The sequence below is a fragment of the Euprymna scolopes genome, chromosome 1, assembly GCF_053919585.1.
Source record: "Euprymna scolopes isolate OS-2025 chromosome 1, ASM5391958v1, whole genome shotgun sequence".
In the NCBI taxonomy this organism is placed as follows: Eukaryota; Metazoa; Mollusca; class Cephalopoda; order Sepiida; family Sepiolidae; genus Euprymna; species Euprymna scolopes.
The window spans coordinates 67,401,611-67,415,298 of NC_136482.1; the positions used below are offsets into that span (position 1 = coordinate 67,401,611).

Genomic DNA, 13,688 nt, shown 5'->3' on the forward strand with positions numbered 1-13,688 from the left:
TCGTCGTCAGTTTCAGTTGTTATGATTTTTCTGGAAATAAAAAAAACATGTATTGTTTTAATTGGAATTCATTGAGATGAGTATTATTTATTATTTTTTATTTATTGAGGACCATTGTCCTCATCTTTTTCTTAGTTGTTTTCACGACGTTTCGGCCAACTATTCTTCTGGCCTTTGTCAGGTTGTAACCGCGACGGATAGGAACTCTGAATCATCTGACTGCATTCACTGCCTTCCGTAGTTGTTGTCGTCTCACCAAGGTTTTACCAATTACGCCTCTGGCCGGATTTGAGTAGGATTGAAACCGCTATCTTCAGACAATTATCACCTGTAATCGTTGAGATTCAACGTCTCTGTTAACTGCGCCACGGGCCCCGAAGGGGAATCAAGGTAAAATTTTTTAAATGTTTATTTATTATCTGATCTTCCATAGTCGTGTCCGTACCGAATGGTATATATTATTTTAATTGGAATCCATAGAGATGAGTATTATTTGTTAATTTTTATTTACTGCTGACTATTATCCTCACTTTTAATTAGTTGTTTTCACCACGTTTCGACCAACTATTCCTCTGGCCTTCGTCAGGTGGTAACCGCGACGGTTCCAGGTGAGAAATGTCTGAAAATAGTGGTTTCAATCCTACCCAAAGCCGGCCAGAGGCTTACTTGGCCAAAAACGTGGTGAGCCGAAAACAACTTCGTAAGGCAGTAACTGCAGTGAATGTAGTCAGGAGATTCAGTTCATCCGTCGCGGATACTACCTGACGAAGGCCAGAGGAATAGTTGGCTGAAACGTCGTGAAAACAACCAAGAAAAAGATGAGGATAATAGTCCGCAATAAATACAAATAAACAAACACAGTTTTTTATTCCAATGTTCACCAAATCGACTGCTGTTTGATGAGAAAAATACTGTGATTTTTCTTACTGTTGCGACATGACGTAAGTTTAAAAAATCTGGAATACAATTTGTTTAAAATGATACGAATTATGTCTCAAATATAAGGCGAATGGTGCCACAAACATTTATTTCTTAAATATTTGTTCGTTTGTAGCAGCACTAGCCTCAAAAGCAATGCTCTTCAATTCAAACAACTTACATCAAAGAAATCCTCAAGTCCAATTCACTCCTCCTGTCCTTAACTGCCACGCTTCAAAGCACCGCAGGATTAATTCTCCTGTAATTCAGTTCTGTCGGTAAGGCTGTCGGATGGCCGACATGCTGTTAAAATGGCCTCCTTGATGACCGCTTTGATCTTAGGAAAAAGAAAACTGTCATAGGAACGAAGATGATACACACATACATAAACATACATACACTCATATATATGTATATATATATATATATATATATATATATATATATATATATATATATATATGAGAGAGAGAGGGGTATGTGCGTGTGCATTTAATGGTCAATTCGTTCATTCACATTTTCAATTAAAGAGACATCAATTTAATTGTCATATTTAACTGTCATTTTTATTATTGAACTTTATTATTCATTGTTTTCGACTAATTTTAGCAAGAGTATTGAAAACATGAGTATATTTTCAATGGCGGAATCACAAATAACACACGAAACCATGTTTAACGTTTAACCGAAAAATAAAGTAATATGATATTAAGGATAAATTGATTTTAAATTTGATTTAAAAACGCCTCCGTAACGTCATTTAGTTAAAATCACTTATTTGAATGTCGCTTATGCCAATAAAAGTATTATGGTTTAGTCTACACCTTAAGGAGTAAACCTACTCAGATTATGACTAATTCTATATAAAAAAAAGTTATTTTAATCCCTATATAAAGTCACGTTGTGTGTGTGTGTGTGTGCGCGCGCGAGTTCCTTCCTCATAGGTTCCCGAACGGCTGAACCTATCTTTTGCAAATTTTACGCGAAGGTAATTTATATGTCTGGCAGTGTTTTTAGATATGTTTGGTACATAAATTTATTCGATAAGTATGGGAAATCGAAAACATCAGATTTTTAACATAGTCTTTGTTCTGTTACAGAGAAAAAATAATTGTAACCTTGACCGTCGTATCATATTGTCCTGAAAAAGTTCTTCTTGTTTATCTATAAATGAAGAAAGACTATTTTTAGAATGTTCAAGCACGAAAATCAGCTGACGTAATATTATAAACACAAACGAAATTTGATGAACGACAATATCATTACTGCTTTTCTATTGTTTGTTTCGCAAATTAGTCTACTAGGCAAATAATTATTGTTAATGTATAATATTTAATAGAGGATTAATCGAATAATAATACATACGCAATCTGCATAAATTAAAATATCATGTTTAAGCGTATTGTACAAGCGTAAAATACCGGGCGTCTATCTAGTTTGATATAGACAGCTTCCCAGACGTACGGTTATATTTTGTAGATATTACTTCGTCTGGTTTCATGTATATATATATATATATATATATATATATATATATATATATATATATATACATATATATGTGTGTGTGTGTGTGTGTGTGTGTGTGTGTGTGAAGCCACATATATACAGTGACGCCAAAACGAAAGTTCGCACTTGTCATTTTTCAAAACCCACAAATTTAAAATAAATCGATAGTCAAAATTGTTTATACAACCTATACATCATTTTATTCACCTTTTATTACTCTGTAATTTTACCTGTTCATAATTGAATATTAATTAAAGTATCATAGTGTTCACGTAAATTTAAAGATTTACTGTAAAACGAGAAAGAAAAAAGAAACTCCGCGGAAACAAATGGGCTTAAAACTAACTTAAAATATCCACCTTTTAAGCAACAATAAATCTCTAATTTTAATTGTTGTTGTTCCAAGTTATACAACCTAACATTTAGTCCATATGCCTTGACTTTCTTTATGATCTCCATCTTTTTGGTTTTTCCAATCGAAAAATCGATCGCAGATTTGGATGTGATGAGAAAAATATGGGAAAGTAGCAAAACACCGTCAATGTGTGGATGCCCCTAAATCTGGTCGTCCTAGAGTTACTTCTTACAGAGAAGACAATGATATCAAGATCTGCAGCCTCAGAAATAGATTTGTAACGGTTCACCTAATCCAAAAACAGTGTAATCTTGTTAAAAAGTGCTATCTTCCTACAGTTAAGGACAGTTTGAAAGAATTTTATTTGAGAGGCTGTGTTGCAAGACACGAACCAATGATTCCTGTAAAGAACAGAAAGTGTCATCTGGACTTCGTCAGATGCAATAAAGATCATAGCTCTTCATATCTGTCGAAAGTGATTTTTAGTGATGAAAGCAAGTTTAATGTCCGTCGTAGAAAAGAACAACGTATTTAATCCTAGGTGCACATTTTAAACGATGCAAGTTGGTGGCGGTTTAGTTTTGTCGTGGGGCCTATAGCTCGCTTGCAAAGTCGAATTAATTAAATCGAGTACATTAATATGTTGACTGAGCATTTCCTATCCTATTTTGGCCAGAATTTGCCTGATAATCACCTCTTCGTGCAGAATAATGCTCCCATTTACACAGCTGGCACTGTCAATGTGTGACATGAAGAGCATGATATTCCGGTTAGGATTGGCCTGCACAATCTCCATACCTCAATACTATCGAATAGATATGACATTACATGAAGCAAGAGCTCTGCAATGATAAAATTTAAAATCTGGAAGAATCTGGACAAAGATTAAAGAGAAGTGGGGTTCCTTTTTACTGAAGTATTGACGCATACTGACTCAAGGAATACCCAAAAGATTGCAGGTTGTCAGATGGCAGCAAGGCTATGCTACTAAATGTGTACTAGTTCATCGTGTTCTTGTATTTGTGTTGCATTAATGTTCTAAAGTTATATTTAAATATCTGTTTTCCATTGTGTGGTATTTCCTCTTGCCTACGCGATTTAAAGCTAACTTAAAAATTTACGTGAACACTATGATACTTCAATTAAAAGTCAAATTTGAACACGTAGAATTATACAGAAATAAAAAGCGAATCAAATTAGGTATAGGTTGTTTAAACAGTTACATTTAATTTTGCTTAAATTTGCAGTTTTTAAAAAATGACAAATGCGGGCTTTGTTTTTCTTTTGGGGCCACTATATATATATATATATATATATATATATATATATATATATATATATATATATATATATATTGCAGTAATAACACATATTTCACATATGGTATAAAACCAAATGAACGAGATTCACTCAAAATGAAAATCATGAATATGATCTTTAAATTATCTTAAATTTGAGAACATTTTTTGCGGTTTTTCAGGCGGCGAGAAAACGATAATATGTTATAAAGTTCAGAAGAAAGATCTTGCAGAATATCTAATTTTTATTTCAAATTAGGTATTTTCTAATAAGTTTTCGTTATAATACCTTTACTTTACATATCATTTTAAATAGGATTCTTCACTCTATCCAAGCGTTTAAATTAGAATCGCACACTTTTCTTATATCACTTCAAGATAAGCCGAAAAGATGTTGAAACAGCCCGCGATATTAACGAAGCATATTGCCCAGGAACTACTGGTCAGTCATCGGATGTTGACACCGATTAATTAAGAGCCTTAGTCGAAGCTTATTCACGCACAATTGTTTGAGACCTGATATCTGAATTACATGTAACGTATGCGACGTTTTCCAACCATTTGAGAGAGATTAGTAAGACCAAAAACTTACTAAATGGGTTGCTCACAACAGAAACGCCGTTATGAAGTATCATCTTCCCTTCTTTCACACAACAAGAAAAGCGCATTTCTCGACCGAGTCGTTACTTGCAATAAAAGTGGGTTCTTCACGACCACTTTCGACGCTCAGCTCGGTGGTTAGACACCGATAAAGCCCCGCTATACTTCCCAAAGTCAGAACTGCCCTAAAAGAAGATAATGCTGATTTTTAGACTGTACGAAATCGGGCTCATCGATTACATTTTTTTTAATGCAGGCGAAACTATTATGGCGGTGAAGTACTGTTAATAAATTGATGAAATGCATCAGAAACTTCGACAACAACATTAGCATTAATCAAAAGAAAAGGGTCAATTTTATCTCCACGACAATTCCCGACCGTACGTTGCTAAACCGACCCTGCAGAAGTGTAATTGGGATACGAAACTGCCTCAGAGGTTATATTCTGCAGACCTTCCACCTACCGAGTATCACTTTTTCAAGCATCACAGCACAAACTTTCTGCGTGAGAAATGCTTCAAAAGTTTAGCGATATTTAAAACGTCTTCATCGACTTCATCGTCAGCAGAACGAAAGATTTTTACGTTACTGATATAAATACACTTGTTTTGCATTAGCAAAAGTATGTTGTCTCTGATTGCACCGATTCCGATCAAAACATTTATTTTGAGCGTAAATATATGCATCTGAATTGAAAGTTGTCGTAAAGAACCCACGTTTAATCGCAAACTACGACCTGGTCGAGAAACAGGTCGTTCTTGTTGTGTGAAACAAGGGAAGATGATATTTCATAACAGCGTTTCCTTTGGTTGTGGTTCAAGCCCTTTCTTATCAACCTGATGAATTAGGAGAATATAACTAGAAAATTTGAATTGTCGTTATCTTTAAGATGGATATACTATGCTAATATCAGCCTGTCTCTTTTGTTTATCATCGTTCTCCGGCGAAGAATGTCAGGTGAACTGATGTAATTGACAGTAACAAGCTTCTTAAACGCGCACGACCGTATAACATAGCGCCTGATTGCATTATTTTGTTTAACTTCTATTCACTATTTATTTGAAAATCCCTTAGCATACTATACTAAAATTACCATTAATTTGCAAATATTATTGGATTAGACGGTCTGTTTGACACATCTCCATCTCCACAATGTTCAGAATAGCATAGATAGTGTGATATTTTCCCATCAAAACATATTCGTGATATGCAGGGTTTAATTTAGCTCGGAAATATTTTTACACATTTACGAAGTATGCATTGTAATTTTTTGCATTGTTTTCCTGCCAAATTGTACTACTATTCTGGGTGAAAAAACGCAATGTATTATGGAATATATTTTGATTATTTAGTTGAACAATATTTTAATGAGGTGTCGTGTTAGACATTTATTCCTGTGCCCTTTATCAAGCGTTCTTTGAACATTTTTGTTGTGTGACCATATCATTCCGTCACAGGTAAGATTTCTTGAAGTTTTCATGTGAGCAGAATTCTGTGCAAGTTTGTTATTTCTCGTTTAAAACAAAACTACTCGTTGATTATCCGTAATTGTCTTTGTTGCGCAACCCTTTCTTTCTGCCACGGGTAAGATTTTGTTGTTGTTTTTCTAATATGGATAAAAGTATGTACCAGTACCTTATTTCTTATTGAAAATAAAACAACTCGATGGTTTCACGCGATTTTCCTTTTAAAACATTTTCGTCAAGTGATCTTAATAGTTTTTTTTCATGTGGGTAAAATTTTGTACGAGTACCTTAATTATTTAAAAAAAATACTCCTTGATTTAACGTGAATTTGTTGCACTACTTTTTTCTTTCCGTCATGAATAAGATTTTTTTCATATGAGCAGAATTATGTAAAATAACTTATTTCTTGTTTTAAAAGATACTCTTGGTTGACTATGTTATGTTTTCTTGCGCTGCCTTTTATTTTCATTAAATAAGGTTTTGTTTATTTTACATACGGGTAGAATTATATAGAATTACTTTATTTCTCATATAAAAATAAAACTACCAAATGATTTTACTTGCTTTTTTGTTCCACGATCTTTTTTTCCATCACGGGTAATTATGTTTTCATATAGATAGAATTATTTGCAAGTACATTATTGTATATGTATAAATAAAGCAACTCGATGATTTACGTAATTTTTTTGTACGACGTTTTTGTTGTCCCAGTTATGATTTTCGTATTATTTTCATTCATCGAACTACTGTCCTCATCTTGAGTGTGCTTTTAACAGCGTTTCGTTTGATGTTACCTGCGACCTGATCCAGGTGTATTTTGTCGAACTTGGGAATGTTTCTGTCGAACTCGGGAGTTTACATGGAATTTCGAGCGGAACCTTTTATTTACTTCACGGGGTTAGCATGTTCTATTTTTTTGTTTCGTCTGCCATGACTGGATAGAGGTCTTAAGTAATTTGTATTTTTCAGTCGGCCACACTGAGGACTGAACCTTCGATCTTCAGGAGAATATCACTTTTTACAAATGATTTTTCCAAGTACTCCAAACACTACTCCGCGGGTCTTTGCGGACCAAATTCCTGAGTTCGAAAGAAACATTCCCGAGTTCGAGAAGCTACACCTGAAGAAGGTTGGAGGTTACATCGATCAAAGCGTTTTGAAAACCACACTCAAGATGAGTGGGTAGTATTCCGATGAATCCAAATAATGCGAATAACATATCCTCATCTGAAAAAAATCAGAAAAATTAAGATTTTTTTCATATGAGTAAATTTCTGTTAAATAACATCATTTCTTATTTAGAAACTCAATTATTTACGCGATTCTTTTGTTATTCGACTTTTTTCTTTCTGTTAACAACAAGAGTTTGTTTATTCTTTCATGTGAAGAGAATTCTGTACAAGTATCTCATATTTATTTACAAGTAATTTATCTTGCCTTTGGTAACAGTTGCACACTACTTTTATTTCTAAAAACACTTTAAACTAAGCTCAAACTCAAAACTAACTTGTCGATGTAAGTAGAAAAGTAACATCTGGTTGGTAGTTTTGTAAATAAGGTTTCACCTGAAATGCGTTGGTTTAAAATAATAGCAAGTTACACGAGGAAGCTCCAAGTACGTCAATAAAACAAAGTTTCATATCAGTTTTATTGAATATTAATATATTTCTTTAAACATCGTTACAAGCAATCACAGAGATGTTATATAATATAGATTTTCACTCTCTATTGGCGTATATGTGTCTTTTACTCGCTATTTATCTCTTCAAATGTATTTCTATTACTACCGCCATTATGCCATCATCTCATTATATATAATATATTTAAGTTTTAATCTAAAATTTCAAAACAAACTTTTAAACAACTTTCTTCAAATGCATTTTTTAATTATCTTAAAAATATGGTGATAATGGAATTTTGAATAGATTTTATATAGGCTTCATTAAAAAATATTGATAGTAGATAAGGATGGAAATCAAAGTAAAAATTAAAAAACATCTCAACACAAAGGACATTTGAAAGACCGACAGTTATGTCATCGTAAAGCGAAAGCGCCTATTTGATTACTCAAACAGTAGTAAAATAGTTTCTGTTCTGGCGCTTTCGCGCGAGGATAATTTGGTCAATTCTCAAGCAGCAGATATTACCTTTTGATCTTAGCGAATTGATAACGTCTCGTCGAGAATTTTTTCTAATGCTTCTTATCTAAATAACTGCACCATATTTACTTCTGATTTGAGATTTTATACTAGATGATAATGTATAACGAAATCATATTAATCTGGCGAAAACAAGACACCGTATTCGATTATAAAAAAAGTGAGTGCGAGTAAGATGATGAAAGAATGAATACAGTTTATTTGATTTTGAAAATTGACACACTCGATCTAATTATGCAAATAGGCAAAAATAATATCTTATCACGGAATAATGGTGATATAATACTTCATTATGGTGGCAATATATCTGAACATTAACAAAATGAGGCATACTATTTATTCAGGAAATATATAGATAACATAATTTAACACGAAAATATATAAACATGTTTTGGAGTCTGATAATATTGACGCAATATAATCGATAATTTAAAAAAAAACATAAGGTCAGCTAAGAAGTTGAAGAGTTCATGTAAGAATGAATGCAGATCCTCTATTTAATGTTCAGCGTTCTGCTGCTTTCCAACCGTGTTACAAGTTGCATAAATACTTATGATAATAGAAGAAATGTAATGCGTATGCAATGTAGAATTGCACATCGTCTATTCTAATAATGGATTATTTGTTTCTCATTCCATCTTATTTCCAGTAAAAAACCGATATTCTGATCAAATTTTCTGACAAATAACTTACTATATACGTACATATTGTATATAAGTTATTTTCTATTGTGTAATATCATGTTTATACCTTATAAATACACAAATGATGTTGCAAAAAAAGAAATTGCAAATTATATTTACTTAAACTGCGTATTTTTTATAATAAAAAGTATAGTTAAAAGGCTGAATGAATCTTTCATAATGCTTTTTAGTAATAAATTAAATTATTTTTAGTCATTTCTATTATTCTTCATTAGTTTCGAATTGACTTGCTAAGATTTCTCCAGGAAAGATTTGCAATGCGATTTAATGAGATGTAGAATTAAATTAATACAAACTCGTGTTAATGTACGGGATGTATGAAGCAATAAAGAACGCACTTTCTACCTCGTTCTCAACTCTTCGGTTAAATGCGATCGATCAGACGAAGATCGAACTTTATCAGCAAAATATAATCGCATTTTGGTATGAGATGTTTAACTAGATCCAACTCTAGTGAACATATAAACAACATTCTAAGATTTGTCCAGGTAATCCAAATAAAATAAGACATTGGAAATTTAGTCGATGAAAATAATACTTTTCAAAATGTCTAACATATTTGTTGCCTGTATATTATTTAAAATGGACGAGGATAATTTTCTGATTGTAGGAGATTTTTATTTACATGGTTTACAGTGTTTCGCCTTATTTATTGTTAATTTTATAAGATTTCTAATATAATGCGGCATTCCTTAAGCAAATTATATGTATGTTGTAATCTTATTATTCTTACCAGCTACGGTGTAGCAGCAACATGTTTAACATGTAATGGGCCATGTTACAAAAGCTCGTACAATTAAAAAAAACAGTATATGCTACAGATTTTACTCTCTCTCTCTCTCTCTCTCTCTTTCTCTTAAACTCACTTAACTCAGTTAACTTTCTCAAGCAACAGTCACTACAAAAAGCGACTGATATATCTCAGATTTTATTTAGTCGCTACTCATAAAATAATGGCATTAGCTAACATCGTTACATGCTAGGTTAATCCAAGTGTACAGAGCGGCCGCATTCCGGAATTCTTTATCATTGCATATATTGTATCATTCATGTTTTTTTTCTGAAGATTTAACTCGCAAACTCCAAGTAAGTTTCAAGTTAGAATTTAATTTAACTAATGATTTTATCAAACTACTTATGTATCGAAGAAGATAATTTTATATGCTGTTTTCGCTTATTTGATTATAAACCAACTGTCATCTCGTATTTGCTTATGCAGCTCTTGCATTAACTATTCATATAATGTGTTATCTGTTGCTGTTTTTATTACTAGTCTTGTAAGACGCGAAATTAACTAAGTCTATCACAAAAGATAGAATAATTAGTTTAATATAAATTCCCAGAAAGTTGCCAGATGCAAAAAAATGGAAATGCAGACGACACTGGCGGGTATGATTAGCGAAATAACATGCAAATGATAACAACTAAATCGAAAGAGGTAAACAATTGCAAATCACAATATCTTATTTCAAATGTATTGCCAAGCGGATATTTTGTGGGTCCGATGTTATAGTTTGCTGAATTTTCACTATGATAGATATGTTACAAAACCTATTAAAAAACAATAATTGTTTTTTAATAAAGGCAACAAAAAATTTATACTAATATCTAACGTCTTCTCCTTTATTTTTGTAGGGTTAAATATTGGATAAACTCTGTTTTGCTGAATTTTCATCATAGGTAAGTAATGCACTTTCGGTTTTTATTTATTTATTTATTTATATAATTTTTCTGCGTATAATTAAATTGGTTCCCCAACAAGAGGAGAGCGAACCTGTAAATTCAGCCTTATCCGTTCGTACGTTTGTCTGTTAGCACTTTTGTCAATAAATAAGTTTTGGATTTTTTTTTAAATTTCCACAAACATTAAACATGAGATTAGTAAAAAAGTAACAGAACGGATTTTCCGGGAAACACCCGGTTGACTCCCTAGAGGTGCCTTTCGGGTTAAAACGGCTAAAATTGATATTTTTGCTTATTAAAAGAATTGATGCCTTGGATTTTAATAAAACTTTTTCAAAAGTTGTAGCTAACTGATTTCTAAATAACTTTGTATATACTTCTCGATAACTCTTGGGTGTTAGCCAGGGGCTTGGATGTTACCCCGGGGCTAATAAAAATATTTCCTTTTTGAGACTATTTTATCATATTTGTCCAAAAATTTTTGTATATATCTATTTAGAAGTTTTACATAGTGCTGAAATCAAATAAAAATATGTAAAGCCCATGCTGACATTTGGGGCTAAATAGTGAGGGGGAGGGGCAAATGATGAACATAGCCATTTCTTTGTTTTTTGCGTGGTGCAGAATTCAAATTTATATATGTTAAGGCCTAAAACTACACCGTTTGTTCACTTTAACAAAGATTTGCCGTCCCTGGGGACTTTTAGGGCTAAATGGGGAGGGTGCAAATGCTGAACTTAGTCATTTTTTATGCCTCGTTTGCACTCACGTGGGCAGTATGAATACTTAACTTGTTCTTTTTTGCATTCTTTGATAAATTAAATCAAACAACGTTGTGTAACATTTAATATGAGTAATCAGATTATACTTCTCATGTATGATAGCACGAGAACAATCGACGTCTGTGGAATAAATGAAGGGTTAAGTTAAGAATTTTATATAAATTCCCATAATAGATATAAATATTCATGAAAAGATTAATCTTCAGTTATTCGGTAGGTACATAGGTGGAAAGCCAATATAAAATTAGTAGTTCGAATAATTAAAATTATAAACGAACCAAACTATTCATACATTCATTCGTAAATTTAAAGTTTATCTTCTTTTCATAACTGCATACATATTTAAACGTTTCTATTATTGACGTTATAATATTATAAAACATAACATGTATCGTTAGTTCATTTATGCATTGAAACATAATATTCTGTTTTCATTCATGTAATTGATGGTCTCGCTATTAAATTTAAAACTGGTATTTTATGATAAATAAAAATAGGAGAAATATAAACGTGTTAAGTGATACACTATTAACTGAACTCATTAGAACAATAATAACATTTTTATACATACAAACACTGTATGAAACATATAAGGATTAACTATAAATTACTTGATAATTGATCAGGTGTTCGTCTCGATCAATAACTATTACGTGGAATTGCGATTTGCAAGCCGAACTCCTGTTATCTATCGACTATATAAATGGCTAGATGCGATATTAGGAGCGCGACGCCGGGAGCCGTCAGAGAAAACAAGACTGGCGAGGGACGCAGTAACAATAAACTGTATCGATCAGCAGCTAAGTTCACATGTTACCTCGACAAACGTTAGTAGCAGCATCTACAAATCTATACAACCCTGTTGATATGATATTTTACTGTCCAAAATGAACAATTTACTTTCTAAACTTTTTCACATCACAATTGAACAATGGTATTTCTATACCATTTCAAGAAAACCCAATGTGTTTGTTTTCACACACACACACACACACACACGCACGCGCACACACACACACACACACACACATATATATATATATATATATAAACAAATAAAAATGTTTAAATATTTAAAACATTGCAAACATTTTTAAAGAAAGCAGTTACATAGCAAAACACACGCAATATAATTATATGTCTATATCTATCTATCTATGTATATGTATATATATGTATATATATATACATATAAGTGAACGTGTCTGTGTATCTGTCTGTTTGTGTATCTGTCTGTGTGTCTGTGTGTGTATATTTCCCTACGCAATAACTTTGTCAATTGTTAGTCTACAGACTCGAAATTTGATATACAAGGTACTGAGATTTGCGAAAATCGATGTGACTCGTTTTCGGTCAGAAATTTGGCGATTAAGGGGTCCAAGTTCAACGATTTTAACTTTGAGAACTCTACCAAACTCCTCCGACAATTTTGGATCTAAACACTTGAAATTTGAGATATAGATCCTTGGATATGGATCTAACTTAATAACTTGATTTGAGCCTAAACCAATACATTTTAAGGGGTCATAATAGGGATAAAATTTTTAAAAAATTGACCGCTCCTTTTTTTTTGCTCAACATACACCTCCAAATACCGGGGCACGCCGGGCACCCATGCTAGTATATATATATATATATATATATATATATATATATATATATATATATATATATATATATATATACTGAGTGTGTGTTTGGATATGTACCTATATATTTTTATCAACCATTCTTTGTACAGTTTTTATTTTGTGTTGCTGGTGCAGGCCCTGATTCTTAGATATTTACTTTGCCAGACAAACCGGCATAGACAGATAAACTACATATCTATTTCATTATATTATTCCTTAATGTATTCGTTTTTATCATTCTCCTATGTATATATAAATGGTATCTTCGTACATTACACTTCTTTTTTTTAATTATTTGCGCAAATATTTACTTTTTTCAGCGAAAGTCACTGTTTTAAGTAAGAATAATAATTGAAATTTCTTGAATTGAATGGAATTGGATTTTGCTTAGATAATGCTATTTATTGCATCGTTTTATGAGCTAGAATACTAAAATAGAATAGATTCTCAGATTTATTGACTAAAATTGTATGAAATCTAATATTTTTCAACATTAACATTCGTTAATTTATTCCGGGTACTATATTCTGATATTCGACGATTATTATTTTCTTTGTTTCCTGAACAATTGGGTTATTTCGGT

The 13,688-nt window shown here is 32.2% G+C and overlaps 1 long non-coding RNA gene across 1 annotated transcript in view; it reads left to right on the plus strand.

Annotated features, from left to right (window-relative positions):
* The window catches only part of LOC145301511 (uncharacterized), a 2,019,466-nt gene that overhangs the window by 1,907,731 nt on the left and 98,047 nt on the right, over positions 1 to 13,688 (plus strand). Inside the window, exon 7 of the long non-coding RNA XR_013873525.1 lies at positions 10,645 to 10,689. This is a non-coding gene — a long non-coding RNA (uncharacterized LOC145301511). The remainder of the gene's footprint in view (positions 1 to 10,644; positions 10,690 to 13,688) is intronic.